Source organism: Arvicola amphibius, chromosome 9 (assembly GCF_903992535.2).
Source record: "Arvicola amphibius chromosome 9, mArvAmp1.2, whole genome shotgun sequence".
In the NCBI taxonomy this organism is placed as follows: Eukaryota; Metazoa; Chordata; class Mammalia; order Rodentia; family Cricetidae; genus Arvicola; species Arvicola amphibius.
The window spans coordinates 70,424,126-70,442,576 of NC_052055.2; the positions used below are offsets into that span (position 1 = coordinate 70,424,126).

Consider the following 18,451-nt stretch of genomic DNA (forward strand, 5'->3'; position numbering starts at 1 on the left):
CCTCTTTGGGCACTGCAGGCACACACACCCACACTCGAGATAATCACACATATACATAATAATATAAACCCCCTCTTTTTCTTCTATAGTGGCAATCCTACCCACAACAGTGGGAAGAGGGAAGAGAAGAAAGCTAGTTTTTAAACAAAATTAATTTAATTTTCCTTCTCTACCTTTTTTTCCCATTAGAATATTTTGAACGGAAGAATAAAAAGCTCATGGCTGTTCCTTCTGTGGCCCAGGGGGCAGAGTTCAAAGCAGAGGGCCTGTGGGATCACCTATGCGGGCTGAAGCAGTGACCACGAGGTTTACCTGATGCCAGTGTAACTCAGAGAAGACAGCCTTCCTGGGTCACAGTTCCCCAGTCCGAGTCTCTAACAAGGACAGCAAGGAATTTGAGAGGCACGCAGGTTTCATGGCCAACAGTAACATTCTAGAAAGTGATATACAAAGCATGGACATCACTCTGTTACCACTAACATCCTGACTGTCAGAACTGCTTTCTCTCTCTGTTTCTAAAGACGAGGAATTAGCACACAAGAGATGGTCTTCCAATTTCGTTACTCTTTTTGTTTGTTTGGAGACAGTGCCTCCTGTAACCCCAGCTGGCCTCCAACTCACCAACTAGCCAAGAATGACCCTAAACTCCCGATCCTCCTGCCTCTGTTCTGACACGTGCCTCAGAGCTCTTCTTACAGCCCTTGCCACACTGCTTTCCATGGGGTTAACAACCCTATCAAGGGCTCAGATTACAGGTGTGTGCCCCCACATCTGGCTTTCAGCAGCGATGGCAGTGGAGCCCAGGGCATAGAAAGGAACTGAACTACCACCCAGGTCAGGATCTTGTTAAGGTCACACCATGATGGCCAGCCCCCTCCAGTCCTCTGGTGCCAGAGGCTGAGGCTTGCACAACACTCTGCATACAGCATTGCTCAGTCTGCAGATCCGACTAGCTCAAGGCTACTCCCCTCTTGCTGGGTCCTTGCAGTTCAACTTTGACCTCTGGATGTCATCAGTTGACACGGAAGTACAGAAACATTTCAGGATCCAGCCAGCTCTCCAGCACGTGGGTGTAAATTTGGAACTGGGAGAAAGAATGCGGTGTAATTTAGGCTTCCTGAGCTAGTAAAGGAAAGGGCTTTGATTCTGAGCGACTAGATCTCACCACTGCCTGGAACTCCAGGGGATCTGACGCCCTCTTCTGGCCACCGCAGGCACCGTATGCACATAAATAAAGTATAAAAGAAGGGACATGATATACTTTACACCAAAGTGAATGAATGAATGTCACTTCAGGGGCTTAGCGCCCTTCATCTCAAACATCTCACTAGAGGAAGACAAAAGGCTTTCTTCACAAAGTCAGCATCTGAGGTCAGAAGGTCAAGGTTCAAATCCTCCACAGAGCCACACTGTTTGCTCCAGGTTTTTGCTCTGGTGTGTGTGGGTAGGCCAGTGGTCAGCACTGGATGTTTCTCCTAGCCCACTTTGATTTGGGGGTTCACGCTCACTGATTTGGCTAGGATATCAGAGCTCCTGGCTCTGTTTCACCAGCATTGGGACATAAGTCACCTGCCTGGGTACTGAACTCAGGTTGCAAGACAAACACTTTACTGACTGAGCCACTCCTGAGCTTCGGAACCTCAGTTTTGACTTCCTTTTTCTCCTTAAAAATTAATTCTTTTTATTTTATGCTCATGAGTGTTTGCTTGTACCACACCCTCCCTGAAGCCTTTGGGGGCCAGAAGAGGGTGCTGTATCTTCAGAACTAGAGTTTCAGGTGGTGGTGAGCCACCAGGTGGGTGTTGAGGACTCTAACCTGGGTCCTCTGCAAGAGCAATTGTTCTCGATTCTGGTATCTGCAGAAGAGGACCAGCAATGGCTACCCTTGGGTGCTTCTGAAGATTCTATGAGACTGGGGGCCACACCCGGCTCCACTGGGGATGGGTGCAGTGCTGGACAGGCTGGGGTTTCTGATGTTTGCTTTTAGCATGGCTACAGTTCTGATCAGGCCCAGTGACTCAGCCATGACTAGTTGGGTTTGGTTATTTGTTTCCTGGGAAACCTTCAGGCTTTCCTGTTCCAATTAGCAGAATGGAGTGACTTAAGTAGGAAGACTGAGGCCCTGGCAGCCTGGAGTTCTTTTAGTGTAAGGACCCTGCTTAGCCCTGTGCCCCCAAGAGCCAATGCTCCAGGGTGCTTCCAGAGTGAAGATCCAAAGCATTGTGGGAAGAAGGCTCAGTCACCCCCACCAGGTAGAGCAGTTACCAAAGAGGGCAAAACTTGCGCCACTGTTTAGTTTTATAGGTAGCTTCTTGGGGTTCGTGCTGGCACGTGTGTGTGTGTGTGTGTGTGTGTGTGTGTGTGTGTGTGTGTGTGTGTGAGTGTGCAGGGTGGGTCTGAACGTGGCTATGGGCCAGGCCAGATCCTCTCACCTGGTATTAGTGGTAGCAAAGGTGTGCTGCTCAGGCCACGCCCATCTGCAGCTACACCTCTCTCCCAACTCACAGCTGATTCAGACCACCAGACTCCAGGCTTTCAGGGGCTACCAGTGACGCATTCATACGACGTAACTAAATGGGTGTTTCTTTCCCACTTCTCTACATCCTCGAGGTCACATAGTCCTTCCTCTGAAACAAAGGCTTTTACCTTCCTCTACTACCCTGGAATCCAAGACAGCCTGATGAAAAGCTTGAACTCCAAACCCACAACCTTCAAGATGGGCCTTTGCTCCCTGTGTTCCAGATTCCGAGCAGTTCAAGTCCCCCAGGAAAAGAGAGATCACAGTGTCATTGCTACCTCAAACACAGCAATACTTGTAATTCTAGGACGCTGAGGTAGGAGGACTTTATATCCAAAGCAAGCCTGGACTACATAGTAAGACCCTGGACAACAAACAAACAAAGCAAACAGTGGTTAAGAGCATACTAGCTGCTCTTTCAGAGGTCCAGGGTTAAATTCCAAGCACCTACATGGCAGCTCTCAGCCAACAGACTCTAAAGGATCTACCATCCTCTTCTGGCCTCTGAGGGCACTGGATGTACACATGCAGATAAAATACTCAGACACAAAAAATTATTTTTAAAAATTTAAAACAGAAATACAATAATATGCATTAATGAAAAGTCTAAGCGGGTACACCCAGGGGACTGGGGGTCATCCCAGCCCAGCTATGGGACCACAGAAGGCAAGAGTCTTGTCATTTCCTGTGTTGAGAAGCCCAAGCTCTCAGGAAGCTGGCGGCATGGCCACTGCTGCCTTGCTTAGCGTTGCAACCTTTCCTTCCACTGGATAACAGTCACACTGAGGAACTAGGGATGCGCTGTCTAGCAGAGCCACCCCAGGGACGCAAGCCTGGAGTGGCCTCGGCTCCACCAGTGTCATCTGTTCTGATGGACTTGCCCTGGTTGAAGGTCCCCACGCCTTCAGACTCATTCCAACCTCCCAGACTTAGAATGAAAAGCATGAAGTCAACTCTCCGAGAACCACCTGAGGGACATGGTCACCTAGGATCTCTCTGAGCTGAGTGATGGGTGCTCTAGGGAGGCAGAAGTCCAGAGGTCCACATCCCAACAGACGGATCTGTGCACAGAAGTCAACCACTTTCAACCCAGGTGCCTCCACGGAGCCCAAGTCAGATGACACATGCCACAAGCATCCTCCAAGAAGACAAGAAGGCCCCAAGGCAGAGAGAGAACTGCCGTCTGTGCCGCGTCATCGCATGCCTCGCGGCCTCTGACTAGTTCTCACGCGCCATCCTTTCCTCTCCACACTTGGTCTTCTCGACTCAAACCAAGGCTCCCTGTGTCTGATTCTGAGCTCAAAGATTATCTCCTGCCACCGGAAAGTTAAATATTCTGAGACCGGGCTCCTTTAAGCCCACTTCCCCTGCCTGCTCCCCCACCCCCACCCCGTTGCTAAAGATTCAGGAAATGCAAACCCCACATAAAGATAAGCTGGACCAAACAGCAGAGGACCAGCTCTGTGACCTTGTTGGGCAGTGGCTTCCGCTCCTGCACCCCAGGCTGCGCAGCGCAGGACCTTCACCTAGGATGAACTTCAAGAGGGAACTCAGCGTGAAGGGTTTCTCCAGATGCTCCCCACGATACCCTGAAATCCTGGACCAGGATATTGAAACAGTGGCTCTCCCTCCACACTAGCTTAGGTGATTCCTACAGATGGAGCCTACTGGGGGAAGGAAGGCTGGAGAGATGGCTCAGCAGCTAAAAGCACTTGGCTGACTTTCCAGAGGACCTGAATTTGAACCCACATGGTGGCTCATAATGGCCTGTGACTCCACACCAGGGGATTTAACCCCCACTTCTAGCCTCCTTGGGTACTTCACCCAGTACTGGGGAGTGGAGACAGGAGGATTCCTGGAGTTCACTGGCTAGCTAATCTAGCCTAATCTGAGTTCCAGGCCAATGAGAGTCCTGTCTCAAAAGGCAAGGAGGACACCTAAGGTCATTCTCTGGCTTCTATGTGCACAAGCACAGGTGCATGCTCCCACACATGAGCATACCTACACGCGAGCACATACATGTAAACATAATACATAGTTGGTCATGGTGGCTGATGCCTGACACCGTACCTAACTCAAGAGGCTGAGGGGAGAGGATGGTCACGAGCTTGAGGCCAGTTTAAGTTAACAGAGTGAGAGAGACCCTGTTTCAAAAGTCACAAATAAACAAGTAAACACAGAAATACATGCGTAACAGAATGGCGCATACCTATGACTGGTACCAGTCGGGTTCTTAAGGTAGTTTTAGAAGAGAGACCACTCGCTCAACAGTGAGGAGCTGATGGCTAGTTTCCAGGGCAGCACTTAATAACTCAGAGGGGAACATGTTTCTGTCAACTCGGATGGGACTTGGCCCGGGGCACCCTGGCTCTACACCCAGCAACTCCGGCACTCCAGGCTTCCCAGACAGCCCTGGTCATGCTGCACCCTGCCTCCTGGTTCTGGAGTCATCTCCACAGGTGTATCCAGGACAAGCCCTTGCCTCAGCCAGGGCTCAGGTACCCTGGGGGAATCACCAGTGGGGAATATTTCATCTCCCTATTGAGCTCCCCATGGGCAAGGCCAGTTGGATCCAAGAGCTCCTTCTTGACTTAGAGATCTGGGTAAGCAGAAGCAAGGAGGGGCAGGAAGGCTGAATCACCCAGCAGAAAGGCAGTCAACAGACTGAGGTTTACTGTGGGGTTGGGCCTTTAGCCCCAGGCGTGTGGGCCAGGCCACGCATTTGATTGAGAACATCAGGACATCATCTCCTAAACTGTACAAGAGAAAAACTCTTCCCTAATCCCATCCACCTCCAGGCCAAGCTTGCCTGGCAACCTCCATCGCTCCAAACAACCAAGCAACACGAAATGGATTCAAATAGGTTTTGGTCCTCAACAGTCTCAGATTTTAGAGAAAGGTGCCAATCTCTGTCTATGGGGACCCAGATGCTGGGAAAAACTTAAGACAAAGGACATTCAAGATGATAGTGTTCATGAGGGACCAGAAAGACTAAGGAGCCTAGGGATACACTGGTAAGCATTGACTGCAGGATTTCCCAGGGCTCTGGATATGCCAGCAGCTGGAGATCTTCAAGAGGGGCCATGGAGGCCATCCATGGGTACGGAAGTGCTGGCAGGGTCTCAGTGCCTGTAAGGACAATGGCAGGGTCACACTCCTATAAGAACATAGTCTCTAAGACTGTGCCCCATGCCCCTCCATTTCTACAACCTAATGCACCAGGCACCCTCTGCTGCCACCTCACCTACCTATGCCACTGAGTCTGGCAGTCTCCCTCCTCCAGGAAGCCTTCCCTGATCACTCACAGACACAGCACTCTCTTCCTCAGACCCCCTCCCTGAGTGTCACGCGTTATGAAGAAATCTGAGCCTTTATGTTCTTGTTGGTTGTGAGTCTTTTTCTTTCATTGATTAATTTCTAGGGAACCTTTAGGTTCACAGCAACTTTAGGCCTTTTGGATACCACATGCCCAGTGCACAAAGCCCAGAGTCAATACAAATAGCAGGCGCTGAGACAAAGCGATGTCAAATCAGGATGTGATCTGACACAAAGCTGGGAGCACAGATCCGCCAAGCAGGTGAGGGAAATCTGGAGGATGGGGAAGCAGGGGCAAGATGGCTCGGCAGGTAAAGGGGTTCACCATGTAAACCAGGCAACCCGAGTTTGATTCCCTGGAGGCCGTGTGAAGTGGGGCAGATTCCACAGAACTGTCCTCTGCCCTGTGTACATGGCCCCCATGCTATTGCCATCCACGCGTATGTGGGCACACACAGCATGGAGCTGCATGGATCATAGCTACGGGCAGCTTATATAACCCCTTACCTAGAGTTCCAGAAGGGAAAAGTCCACAGTGAGAGAATCCACCGCCCTGTGGCATGGCACAGAGAGTTCTGAGGGAGGGGACAGGAGTGTGTGGAGGGCGGGTATACTGGGCCACTCTCCAGAAGCCAGCCTGGTATCCTCTGCAAGCAATGGCTGGGCTAGCCATGTGTTGAATCTTCCCTCTGATTATTTTATTTATGTATTTGAGACAAAATGTTACTCTGTAGACCAGCCTGACCTGAACTTCCACCTGTAGCCCAGGCTACCCTCAAACTCATGGTGATCCTCCTGCATCAGCTTCCCAAGTGTTGGGATTATATGTGTGAACCATCATGTCCAGCTTTTGAAATGGGATCTCACTGTGTTGCACAGGCTGGCCTTGAGTTTCTAATCTGAAGGGGTCTTCCCACTTCTGCCTCCACGTGGCTGGGACTACAAGCGTGTGGTCATGCCCAACTCTTTGGTTTCTGTCTTAAATGCTCCCGTTCAGAGACTGCCATCAGTAGCGAGGCTGGGTGCGCCATTCACTTGAGATTCCCACCTCCACTTTCATCCCGTTTCATAAACCAGCTCTGTTCACTTAGAGCACCAGGCACAAAGAGATCTGGTTGCCTTTTAGGTCTCAGGGCCAACCAGACACAGCCTAGAGTCACCTGAGGAGAAAGCTGTCATCAAGAACCGCCTAGATCAGATTGGCCTGCAATCATGTCTGTGGGGAATTATCTTGATTGTTAATTGATGTAGGAGGGGTGTATGCGTGAGCCAGCAAGCAGCGTTCCTGCTTCAAGTTCACGTTTGAGTTCCTGTCTTGACTTAACAATGGTCTGTACTTTGTAAGATGAAATAAACCCTTTCATCCCCCTAATCACCAGAGAGTTTTGCCAAGGCTTTCAATGACATCCAACTCCAGGGTACAAGGTCTCCACACCTCACCTCAGTCCTGGAACAGCACTGTCTACTGTCCTTAGGTGGCAAGATGGTGGCCCAGAGAAGCAAAGTTGGCAAAGGTGTTATAGCTGGGGCACACTTAGCATCTTCCTCTGCCCCATAGCTGTTCCCTACCTGACCCAGGTGCTCCACAGCTGTCCCCAACCCAATCCAGGGGATTCACAGCCATCCCTCACCTGACCCGGTGCTCCACAGCCATCCCCCACCTGACCCTGTGCTTCACAGGCATCCCCCACCTGACCCTGTGCTCCACAGCCGTCCCCCACCTGACCCTGTGCTCCACAGCCGTCCTCCACCTGACCCGGTGCTCCACAGCTGTCTCCCACCTGAGCTGGTGCTCCACAGCTGTCCCCCACCTGACCCGGTGCTCCACAGCCATCCCCCACCTGACCCTGTGCTCCACAGCCGTCCTCCACCTGACCCTGTGCTCCACAGCCACCCCCCACCTGACCCTGTGCTCCACAGCCGTCCTCTACCTGACCCTGTGCTCCACAGCCGTCCCCCACCTGACCCTGTGCTCCACAGCCATCCCCCACTGGACCCTGTGCTCCACAGCCGTCCTCCACAAAAGGTTCACCAGTGGGAAACAAAGAGTCATGGTGGTAAGGACGGGGTAGCTGGGGAAGAAGCCAGATGGGGAGGGGGCAAAAGTGAGAACAGCAAGTGAGGGTCCAGGGTAGAAGCACTGGACACATGACTTTGGGGGTCCAGAAGTCCTTGACAGGATGGGAACAAAGCAGGAAGGTTTGCTGGTGACCACTGAAGAAGCAGGTCACCAAATATGCAGAAGCCACTTCCTGTCTTGTGGGAGATAAACAACAAACTCAAACAAGTCTCCTGAAGCCATCCGGCTATCTGAAGCACCCTGACACAAACTGATATTCTTTGTGAACATCCTGGTCCAAAATGATCATTGGTGTCTTGGGGACAGGGAAGGTGAGAAAAGAAGGGTATAATCCTCCCTAGTTCTCCCAGACTAGTGACCTCTCTGGGTCTTGGTTTACTCTAAAGTGAAAAGAGATTAGAAGTTTCTTCTCAATAGTGTTCTTGAGATGGTGGTGGCAGTGGGGAGAGCAGGGGTGTGGGGGGGAGAACAAGCAGGCTATACAGAGACAGAGCATTTCTGACAACAGAGCAGCAGACAGCCTGCTGGACACTCCTCCCACCTGAATGGTAGCCAAGCCCGCCCCTGCTTAGCTTCTGAGATGAGACAAGACCAGGCATTCAGGGTGGCATGGTCATGGGCTCTACTCAACATTTCTAACTGAAATAATAAGGGGCACGTGCCTTTAACTCCAGCAGAGGTGGAAGATGTCCATGAGTTCAAGGCTAGCTACCACTGCATAGTGGGACCATATCACAAACCAGCAACTTCTGAGAATCAAAGGTTCTGGGAGCACTCAGTGCCAGGGGGCCGTGGTGCAGTCCTTTCAACACAGGAAGGCCACTTTTGAAAACAAAGCAAGGGAAAGCAACCCCCACACTGTGGTCCTCAACCTTGGCTGTTAAAATGACTGGAATCACCATGGGAACACAAATATATGAAGAATTAGACTGATTGAGACAAACCACGGTCTACAGGCAAATGGCTGGAGTCCTCGCCAGCTGAGAACTGGCGCTCTGGCCACTGCCTCAGGTTCGCGGACCGTGACTTCCGTTGGCGGGGGGGGGGGGGGGGGGGGGGGGGGGCAGGGGACAAGGGCGGGATGGGACTATGCTATCCTGAAGCTGTTTCTGTGAGGTATTTTATCATAGCCATAAGAAAAGGAATTGATAATACAAACCACCAAAAAACAAAACAAAAGGAAACCTCTAAACACACACACGCACAAGTCCCAAGAGTTGTCCGCGACAAATCTCACTGAAGGATGGTGTTAGAGGGTGCATTGCAGGAGATGAGAAGTGATTCCAGATTTGAGACTGGAAAACCCCAAAGTCTGAGAAAAGAAGGTGATAGACATGAGGGAAAATCTGCACCAAAGCCAGAGAACAAGAGTGTCTGATTTTAGGGGACAAGCAGCGTCAAGGGGCAACACAAGAAAATTAGAGTGTATAAGTTGGGAGAGGCAATCGTTAAAATGGAACCAGCCTGCAGTTCTGTATTATTTGGGAGGAGGGGAAGCATTGGTTAATTTTAGACCTTAATATAGCTGTTAAAATATCCGGGGCAACCACTGAAAACAGGCACAGAATACATAGATTCTAATTAAGATAGCGAGAAGAACAAAGGGGGAAGCCAGTTCAGAGTACAAGCATGCTCACAAGGTACCAGTGACCCTAATTTGTTGTTAAGCCATGCAATGAATCTTTGTTTTTCCCAATAGTTTTTCGAGTCAGCATCTCAACCAGTAGCTTAGGCAGGCCTTGAATTTGGAATCCTCCTGCCTCAGTTTCCTGAGTGCTGGAATGATAGGAATATGCTAATCTACCAGGCAAAATAGATAATAACCAAACCCACACATCAAACAGCATTGCTTTAAAATATATAAAGTAAAAAATGTCAGCGCTGCAAGGAGCAGTTGGCAAATTCATTAGGAAATTTTAACACATTTTCTTTTCAGGAGCTCATGGAGGTGCTGGGGACTGACTCTAGGGGTTCACACCTGCGAGACAAGAGACCCACCACTGAGCCGTGTTCCCAGCTCACAACTCTTTCAATAACTAAGACATTAAGCATACAGAATCAGAAAATGATATAATATAGATGATTTGAGCGTGCAAAGAACAACCGTGCTTATGTGGTGGCTCACGCCTTTAGTCCCAGCATTCTGAGAGTTCAAGGTCAACCTGGTCTGTAGGGTGAGTTCTTGGTTAAACAGAGAGACCCTGTCTCAAACACAAGCAAGCAAACAAAACCGAACCCCAAAGTCAACCTTATTGTGTTGATCATGTAAACAAAATTAAATGCAATAATAAAAGAACACATATTCTTTCATAGGCTTAAGAAAAAATGAAAGAGATTATATATAAAATATAGAGAAGTCCACAGAATAGCTCAATATGCACTCTACGTGCTCTCAGAGAATCTATAATCAATCTAAGTTGAGAGGAGAGAGAGATGATCTAGGTCTGTCTGTCTTTCTCTACACCCCTCTTTTCCTCCTCCTTCCTCCTCCTTTTCTTCTCTGTGACAGGCTCTCACTACGCAGCCGTGACTGGCCTGGACACCACCTGCCTCGTCTCTCAAGCATTGAGTCCACAGGTCTGCAATCATGCCGGCCACAGCCTGCCTTTCTTATCTCCAACAGAGGGAAGAGTGAGGGATGAAGGACTCTTGAGCTTGGTACAAGTTGAGGAAGCAAGTGACAGGGCAGACACTGGAATCAAGTCCTTTCTAACACAGAGAGGACGAAGGGACAAGCTGAGTGGCACCAGTGTCTAGGGAAGAGTTGTGCAAAAAAGTAATATCATGATATACTTCTTCAAATTCAAAGATGAATCTGAGGTTCCAGGTGGTGGTGAGGGGTCAGCAGACAGAAATTACAGAGGTGCAGAATCAGTCCCAGTGTTAAGGAGGACTTTCCACCAAGTGTCTGTGACATTCAGTCTTCACCGTCAACTCGACAAGACAAGAATTATCACAGAAACAGACTTCCGGGTCAATGAGGGTATCCAGGAAGTTTTAACTGAATGTGGGGGACACCATCCCATGGGCTGAGGATTGAAAAATAAATATGCAGAGGGCTGCAAGTCGAACACCAACACTTAGCTCTCGGCTTCCTGATTTCAGACACAGTACGCCCTGAAGCCTCGTCGTCCTCCTGCTGCCATGTCTTTCCCACCATGATGGGCCGTACCCTTCACAAACTAGAAAATCCAAACCAACCCTCCTCTCCGTAAGCTGCTTCTGCCAGGCAGTCTGTCACAACAGAGAGGTGACTGACGGCCTCTCCAATCAGTTTCCCATCCTTTTGGCTTCTGTGAGGGACATGGGTCTGTCCAGCTTTAACCAGGAGTTCCACACCACAGACTACTTTTTGCAGTTCCATCCTGTCCCACAGATAGTTTTGAAAAGATGAACTTATTTTTATTTGATTGGTGTTGAGTGTTCGCTTGCATGCATGCAGGTGCACCAAGTGCATGCGATACTAATGGAGGCCTAAAGAAAGTTCTAGATTTTCTGGAACCAGAATTGCATCCTGCTATGAGCCACGTGTGGGTGCTGAGACCCTAAGCTGGGTTCTTTGTAAGTGTAGCTAGTGCTCTTAATCACTGTCATCTCTCCAGGCCCATATCCCAGAGATTCACTCATTCAAAATTCCCTAAGAGACCTAACACAGGCCCAGGTTCAGGGGGGCGGAGCCCTTTCTGCCCCCACCTGACCTTCGATCACCAAAGGAGCGCAACTTGCCTTGCTAGCCAACGCACTTTGTGCGCGCACATCCATGAAGGTCAGAAGACAACCTTGGTGTCAGCCCTCAGGTGTCTTCCATGTTTTGTCTCTCACTGACCTGGAACTTTCCCCAGGATTCTATACTAGCTCCCAAGCAAGCTCCAGGATCGGCCTGCCTCCAATCCCCAACTCTCCATTCACTGGGACTATGAGAACATACCACTAAACCTGGCGTTTAACTCGGAGTCTAGGTATCCCAACACGTACTTTACCAACTAAACCATCTCTCCAGTCCCAACATGAGGCTTTGGGTTTGTTTGTCTGTCAGTTTTCTTTTGAGTCAATGTGCAGCCCTGGCTGGCCTTGAACTCAGAGATCTGGCTGCCTTCCAAGTAGTAGGATTAAAGGTGTGGACATGGCTGTGCAAAGGTTTTTAAGTCTACCCTTTCCCCAGTATCCCCCGTTTTTCCAACACACCACGACAGATGAAAACAGCACATACAATTTGTTTAAACGAAGCATCTACTTTGAAGTGGCTTCCCCGAAGCAAGCAAGCTCACCTTGACCTTGGTAGCGGATGGCTGCGTTGGGGGCCTGGCTCTGGGGGCTTCTCCTGCGGCTGGCCAGTCATGCTGTTCTCATGCTGCTAGCAGGCGGGAAGAAGAGACCTGGGTCTGAGGGAAAAGGAGAAGGCAGGGTCATTTTCTCATCACTCAACTCCTACGTCACCATCATCCAACAGAGGCCACTGGTCCAGAGCCCGAGGCATTCCAGAAGCTTCCTGCATCCTCCCATGCATTGGGGGGCAGGTGGGCGGGGGCACACCACAGGTCTTTGCCAAGCTGTGCAATGTGTCCAGAGGACCCGGAGGAAGAGGCCGCTAGGATGACGTAGATGAGGGAGTTAAAGGGGAGCTGTGGAGTATGGGACAGTGTTCCTCATGCCTCATGTCTGTGGCGAGCTCCAAGCACTGTGATGCAGTACTTCTTCTGCTGGCTACAGGTGAGGGGACTCGGTACTTCTCCAACCGCTTGTAACAAAGGTCTCTTTGTTTTGCATCTTAATTGCTAAGCAATTGACAAATATTTTTCTGATATATAATACAAATTCACTGCTGGAGAAATGGAAAGATACTCAAAGACACAAAGACAAAGCTTTCCTTCTTTTTTTTAAAAAAAATTACTCAATCTAGTAGATTGTCAAGTGGATGTGGCAGTCCCTATAAACCTACTCTCAGTTTCTGGCTTCCTATGTGGGCTGAAAGGGGAGCCCTGTGCTGGGCGAACCCCATTCTTGGATTACAGCTGGGGAGCACAGCTGGGGAGCACAGCTGTAGGGACACCCATGTGCTAATGCTCCTCCCAGCCACCCACCGAGGGGTTTGGCTGGGGTCTTGGTTCAGAGGAGTAGGAGGGGCTGGACATAAAGAGTAATTTGAAAGTCCCTCCCAGGACAACAGAAAGGTAACTAACTCTGAGGGTCTCTTCCAGAAAGAGGAACCACAGCGTGGACTTTGGAAGCATCTCCAGTTGTCTGGAGCTAGGTACCATCACCACTTGCCACGATCCGGAAAAGAACAGCAAGTTCACCTGCCCTGAGCCTCCTAGTGATACATCCTCCAGGCTCAAGCTGCCTCTCTGAGTCAGAACAACAAGACCGCCATTAACACTGACTAAAAGCACCCCGTTTTCAAAATACTAAGAGGGCCACTAGTGTTCATTTCACCTAATGCTATAAAAATGACCACTCTCTAGTGTGTCTAGTGTATGTGTGTGAGCACGTGTGGCGGCGTCCTTGACTGTTCACTTCCTCCCTGGACAGGGTTTTCAGGTGAGCGTGGAGCTCAGCATGGACCCATCGCTACATGGACCCAGTCTCTGTGTTGGAACTGTATGCAGGTTGCCACGCTCACGCAGCCCTTAAGAGTCCTAGGGATTCGAACTCCCAATCCTCATGCCTGTGTGGCAAGCTCTTCAACTACCAAGTCACCACCTCATAAAAACAACTGAGGGAAAACAACAGCAAACAAAACCAACCAGGAATTCGGGCTGCTCTCACATGGTGGTCACACCATTTGCAACTTAACGTCTCAAGAGCCTGGACACTCAGTTCTGGCTCCATGGGTACCAGGCATGCACATACAAGTAGGCGAACACAAAATAATAATACAGTACACACAAAATTAAAATAAACAAGTCTTTAAAAAATTAAAAGCAGATATATCTATTAGGTTTGTATGCATGCCGTGTGCACACGCTCACGATAACTTGCAGAAACTGGTTCTCTCCTTCCACTGTGTGGGGCCCAGGGAAGCACCTTTACCTGACCAGCCCTTGTGATTAAAGAAAAAAAAATCAAGAAACCCTTTCTTAGCATGTCAGCTTTATAAAAGGGGGAGAATGGGAAAAAGCTTTCCATGCCTGCTGCCTTCATGATTGCCCTGTGCCCAAGGGAGGTATTCCAAGCCATTCTCTCCCATCTCAATATTCAAGAGCAAATGCTCTGAGCTTCTGTGTTGTTCCCCCCCCCCCACGTCTCCCCTTTTAAGTAGTTCTTATTTTAAACTTTAGAAACAGCTAGCCCTGAAGAAGAAAACTTCCCCTTTCAAAAGCTTGTTTTCTTTTTCATGCAAACACACACACACACACACACACACACACACACCTCTAACCTAAGGCATCTGCAATTTTGGAGTTGGCTGCTCACAAAATTCTATCAAGAGGATCGTCGTAAACATTCCCATGGCAACGGAAGTTTTCTGAAGGATGTCTGTACCATGCCAGAGATGGTACATCATTAACTCTGAACATCAGCAGAGAGAAGGTTCCGGGGAACACGTGTTTGTGTACAAAAAGCTAATACAGCTATTGGCATCTGAACAGCAGACCTTATGGAGAACCAAGAGATGGTGGAAATTGGGAAAAGGTTCCGTTCTGGGGCGCTGAGGAGTCCATCCACAGCCCCTATCCCGAGGCTTCCCTGTGGACCATGAGTCCTTGGGAGGGCTTGTCTCTCAAGGACGCCTTGAACCCAGACCAGCAACTAGAATTGTCATCTACTGTACAACAGCTTGGGTGTTCCTCTAGCTCCCTAATGAGCCTTAAAAGAGACATAAACAGCTAGCTATGGCTGGGGAGACTCGATAAAATGCCTGCTGCCAAGGTTCTCTGATATCTGTACATACATGTACGCACGTTTACACACTCACACTAGAAAGTACATATTCCATATACAGAACAGCACACACACACACACACACACACACACACACACACACACACACCACCCATTTATAAAAGCTTCCAAGACCAGATAATTACAATTGCCCTTTCTTACTAAGATGAAATTATCAGCTGGAATGAAGGGAAGGAAAATTAAATTAACTAGTGCAGTCAACTCAAGCATCCATACCTCCATCCAGTTGTACTAGTGCAGTAAGGAGAGCCAGGCAACAAACGCATGGATCATGTGAGCAGCTCTGGCCTGACTGCAGGGAGCTTACAGTCTGGTGTCAACTGACTAGGAGTTAGGAACAACCTTGAAGGTGGTGACCTGGAGAAGTGGCCGCTGCAGCACTAGACCAGCACAGAGAAGGCTGGCAGTGCATCCCACGGGAATCAGCCTTGAAAACGGGCCCAGTGTAGCCAAGGAAGGCACAGAGGACTGGTGCCGCAGTGTGGCCCTGTGTTCGGTCTGCGGCGTGAAGGAGCGCGGCTTCTTCCCTGTGTAAGCCTGGCTTTGTCCCTGTGTTCTAATCCTTGTGTCAGTCAAGACAGCCATTCAAGCTGTGTGGTGTTTGTTCTTTCTTTGTTATTAGTTCCACCAGGTTACCTGGAGAAACCAGGAACTATATATGCATCACTACGAACTCCCCCTCCTCCTAAGCTGGCACGAAGTATCCAAAATCGGGGCCCCTTTGCCCTCTCCCAATGCATTAGACGTCCTGAGTGTGCTAGTTCTGCTCTTTCTCCAACACCCATCTTGGCTGGCTTCAATCTGGCCAATGGTAAACTTAGCCGGGCAGCGCTGATGTAAGACAGGCAGTGGGTGTGTAGGCCTGCGGGGTCAGGAGGTGGGCCTGGGGGTGTAACCCGATGGTAATCACCTCCAACACAAGGCCCTAGGTTCAGTACTCAGGAAAGCAAAAAGTTAGGGCTGCAGGAGGCTCGTGTATCTGTCAGGAAGAGACCCCGTCTCATGTAGACCATGAGTGGTGAGGCTAAGAAGATCTAGCTCCAGTTTGGCCTTGCCTCTCACTGCCCACACAGCATTGTTCCAGAGAGAGAGAGAGAGAGAGAGAGAGAGAGAGAGAGAGAGAGAGAGAGAGAGAGAGAGAGAGAGACAGAGAGAGAGACAGAGAGAGAGAGAGAGAGAGAGAGAGAGAGAGAGAGAGAGAGAGAGAGAGAGAGGAAGTCCCACCCACTGGGGTCTCATGAATCAGGTCTACACTGAACACGCTTGCTGTTCCCAACAGGTCCTGGCAACAGGGCAGCCGTTACTGTGTGGACAGCCATGATTCTCCCTCAATGTGAAAACCAAGAGAAATCTACAAAGACTGCCCAGTCAGGCCTCACACAGCTGCACAAGGCTGGAGGTCAGTCACTGTAATGACCGACAGTCCCAACGACGCATAGGTTTTTGGTCAGCCTTCAAGGATTCACGACTACCCTACCGGATCCCAGGGTGATACAGTTGTCACCTGAGGACTGCACCCAGAGCCTCGGGGCTGGGGAGCCAGGCACTAGTTCAGCCCCAGACCCATCGCAGGCACGGGTGATAGGGCTTCCACCTCACAGGAGCGATGGAGAGATGGCTCGGTCAATAAGGAACTTCTGTGTGAGCAAGAGGACCCATGGGGCAAAATGGTGTGGTATGACTCGGACCTGTCATCACAGTGATGGAAAGACGAAGGCAGGAGGATCCCTGGGCTCACTGGTCAGCCAGTCTAGCTGAATGGTACAAGCCCCAGAAAGGGAGAGGCCCAGCCTCAAAGCAAACAGATAAAAAAATGCAATAACCAACACAGCAAACAAGATAGGTGGCACCTGAGGAGGTTGGCACTAGAGGCTGTCCCCTGGCTTCCACACACATGCGCACACCCACACATGCAAAACATTGCACACTCCTGAATCACTACTGAGGTTACTAGGACACAAGCATACACACCAAGGCCTGATGATTGCCCAAGTCTATAAAACTGAACGGTTGAGTCCAGGCAGGAGCCACTCCACCCTCCTCTGCCCCACTGCCATCCCTCCTCATGTGACAGAAACCAGACTGAGTCCTTCCCATGTGACCATCAGGGGAACTCATTGGAAGGAGGCATGCCTTCTCAAGGACCCATGGCCAACCAGAAACCACTAGCAAAGCCAGATCTCCTGGGCATTCATCCTCCGCCTGAGCCTCCATTCCTCCCCCCCCCCCTCCGCCACACACAAAATGAAGGTGACAATGTTGGCTCACATACCACACAACTTTTAGAATCAGGGAGCAATGAAGATTAAAGTTAAAAAATTCTTTTACTGCATCGATGGGGTGCTTGTGTGCGTGCGCGTGTGTGATGATGCTTCAGCAAGGGTGAGGGGACAACTATGGAGAGCTGGTTCTCTCCTTCCCTGGGTCCTGGGGGTTGAGCTCAGGTTCTCAGGCATGGTGACAAGTGCTTTCACCTGTTGAACCATCTTGCCTGTCCCAAGATGGAGTCTTGAGAGGAACACATACAGACGTGAACACTTTACAGTGAGCACCCGGAAGCCTAAGTAAACAGTTGCTCCCTTCAGTCTGATGGCAGCCGAAATGGAAGGGACAGACAGGGGTGAGGGTCTGCCACGGAAGGGAGGGACAAAGGATATAGCCCATGGACTTCCCAGACGGGAAGCTGGACCAAATGAAGTGTGGAGAATTCCCTCCTCGCCACACACAGTAAGCTAGAAATTGGCACAGGCAGGAAAGGGGAAAGGTGGGGGAGAAGAAAGCGAAGCAGGGAAGAGAAAGAAGAGGAGGAGGAGCGATGTAGTGAGGCCCAGGTTCCAGAGGCAGTACCACGCCATCAACTCGGTGTTCTCTGATCGTGGTGGGCTCTGGACTCGCCCAGGGCACCAAGCCTCTGGCCTATGAAGGAATTATCTAGGTTAACTGGGGTGAGAGACTCACCCTGAGTGGAGGCGGCATCACCCATGGGCTGGAGTCTGAGACTCTGTGAAAAAGGAAGGAGTGGCTGAGCACCAATTGCGTGCTGTCTGCTCAACTGCTGATGTGACCAGACGCTCATGCTCCTGTCACCACACATGCATGCCTACATCCCCGAACTGCTGTCCCGAGGAAACGTCCTTCCTGCAGTCTTCACTGGGACACTATAACCACACCTGAGACACCAGTCATTCTGCCGCACCAGCTCCCTTCAGCGGAGAGGGTGGAAGGAGACTGCATTTCTTTATTACGTTTATTTATTTACTGTGTGTGCCTGTGTATATGGTAGAAGTCAGTGTTCTCCTTTCACCAAGTGGACCTGGGGATGGACTCGGGTCAGCAGACAGCAAGTGCCTATCTCCAATGAGCCATCTTGCCAACCCCCAAAGAATTTCAAGAAAGGACCACGAGTGCATTACATATGGAGACAATCTTAGCCTTTCTCCAAACAGCTCTCTCTCTTTTTTTTTTTTTTTGATGCCTCACCCCATGCCACAGAGGCTGCAAAAAGGATGCTTTCCATGTCCTGGAGGTGAGAAAGCCCCCCCCAAAGCCCATCATGAGATACAGGCAGGTCATCTAGCCATCCTGCATGTCCAGGTCTACACTGGAGGGAGGTCAGCCCCTGCCCTCCCTCTCCT

At 50.1% G+C, this 18,451-nt stretch overlaps 1 long non-coding RNA gene across 1 annotated transcript in view; it reads right to left on the minus strand.

The window, feature by feature from the left end:
- Nucleotides 1–18,451, minus strand: part of LOC119822171 — a 180,083-nt gene that overhangs the window by 18,461 nt on the left and 143,171 nt on the right. The window contains exon 4 of the long non-coding RNA XR_005286739.1: nucleotides 12,182–12,295. This is a non-coding gene — a long non-coding RNA (uncharacterized LOC119822171). The remainder of the gene's footprint in view (nucleotides 1–12,181; nucleotides 12,296–18,451) is intronic.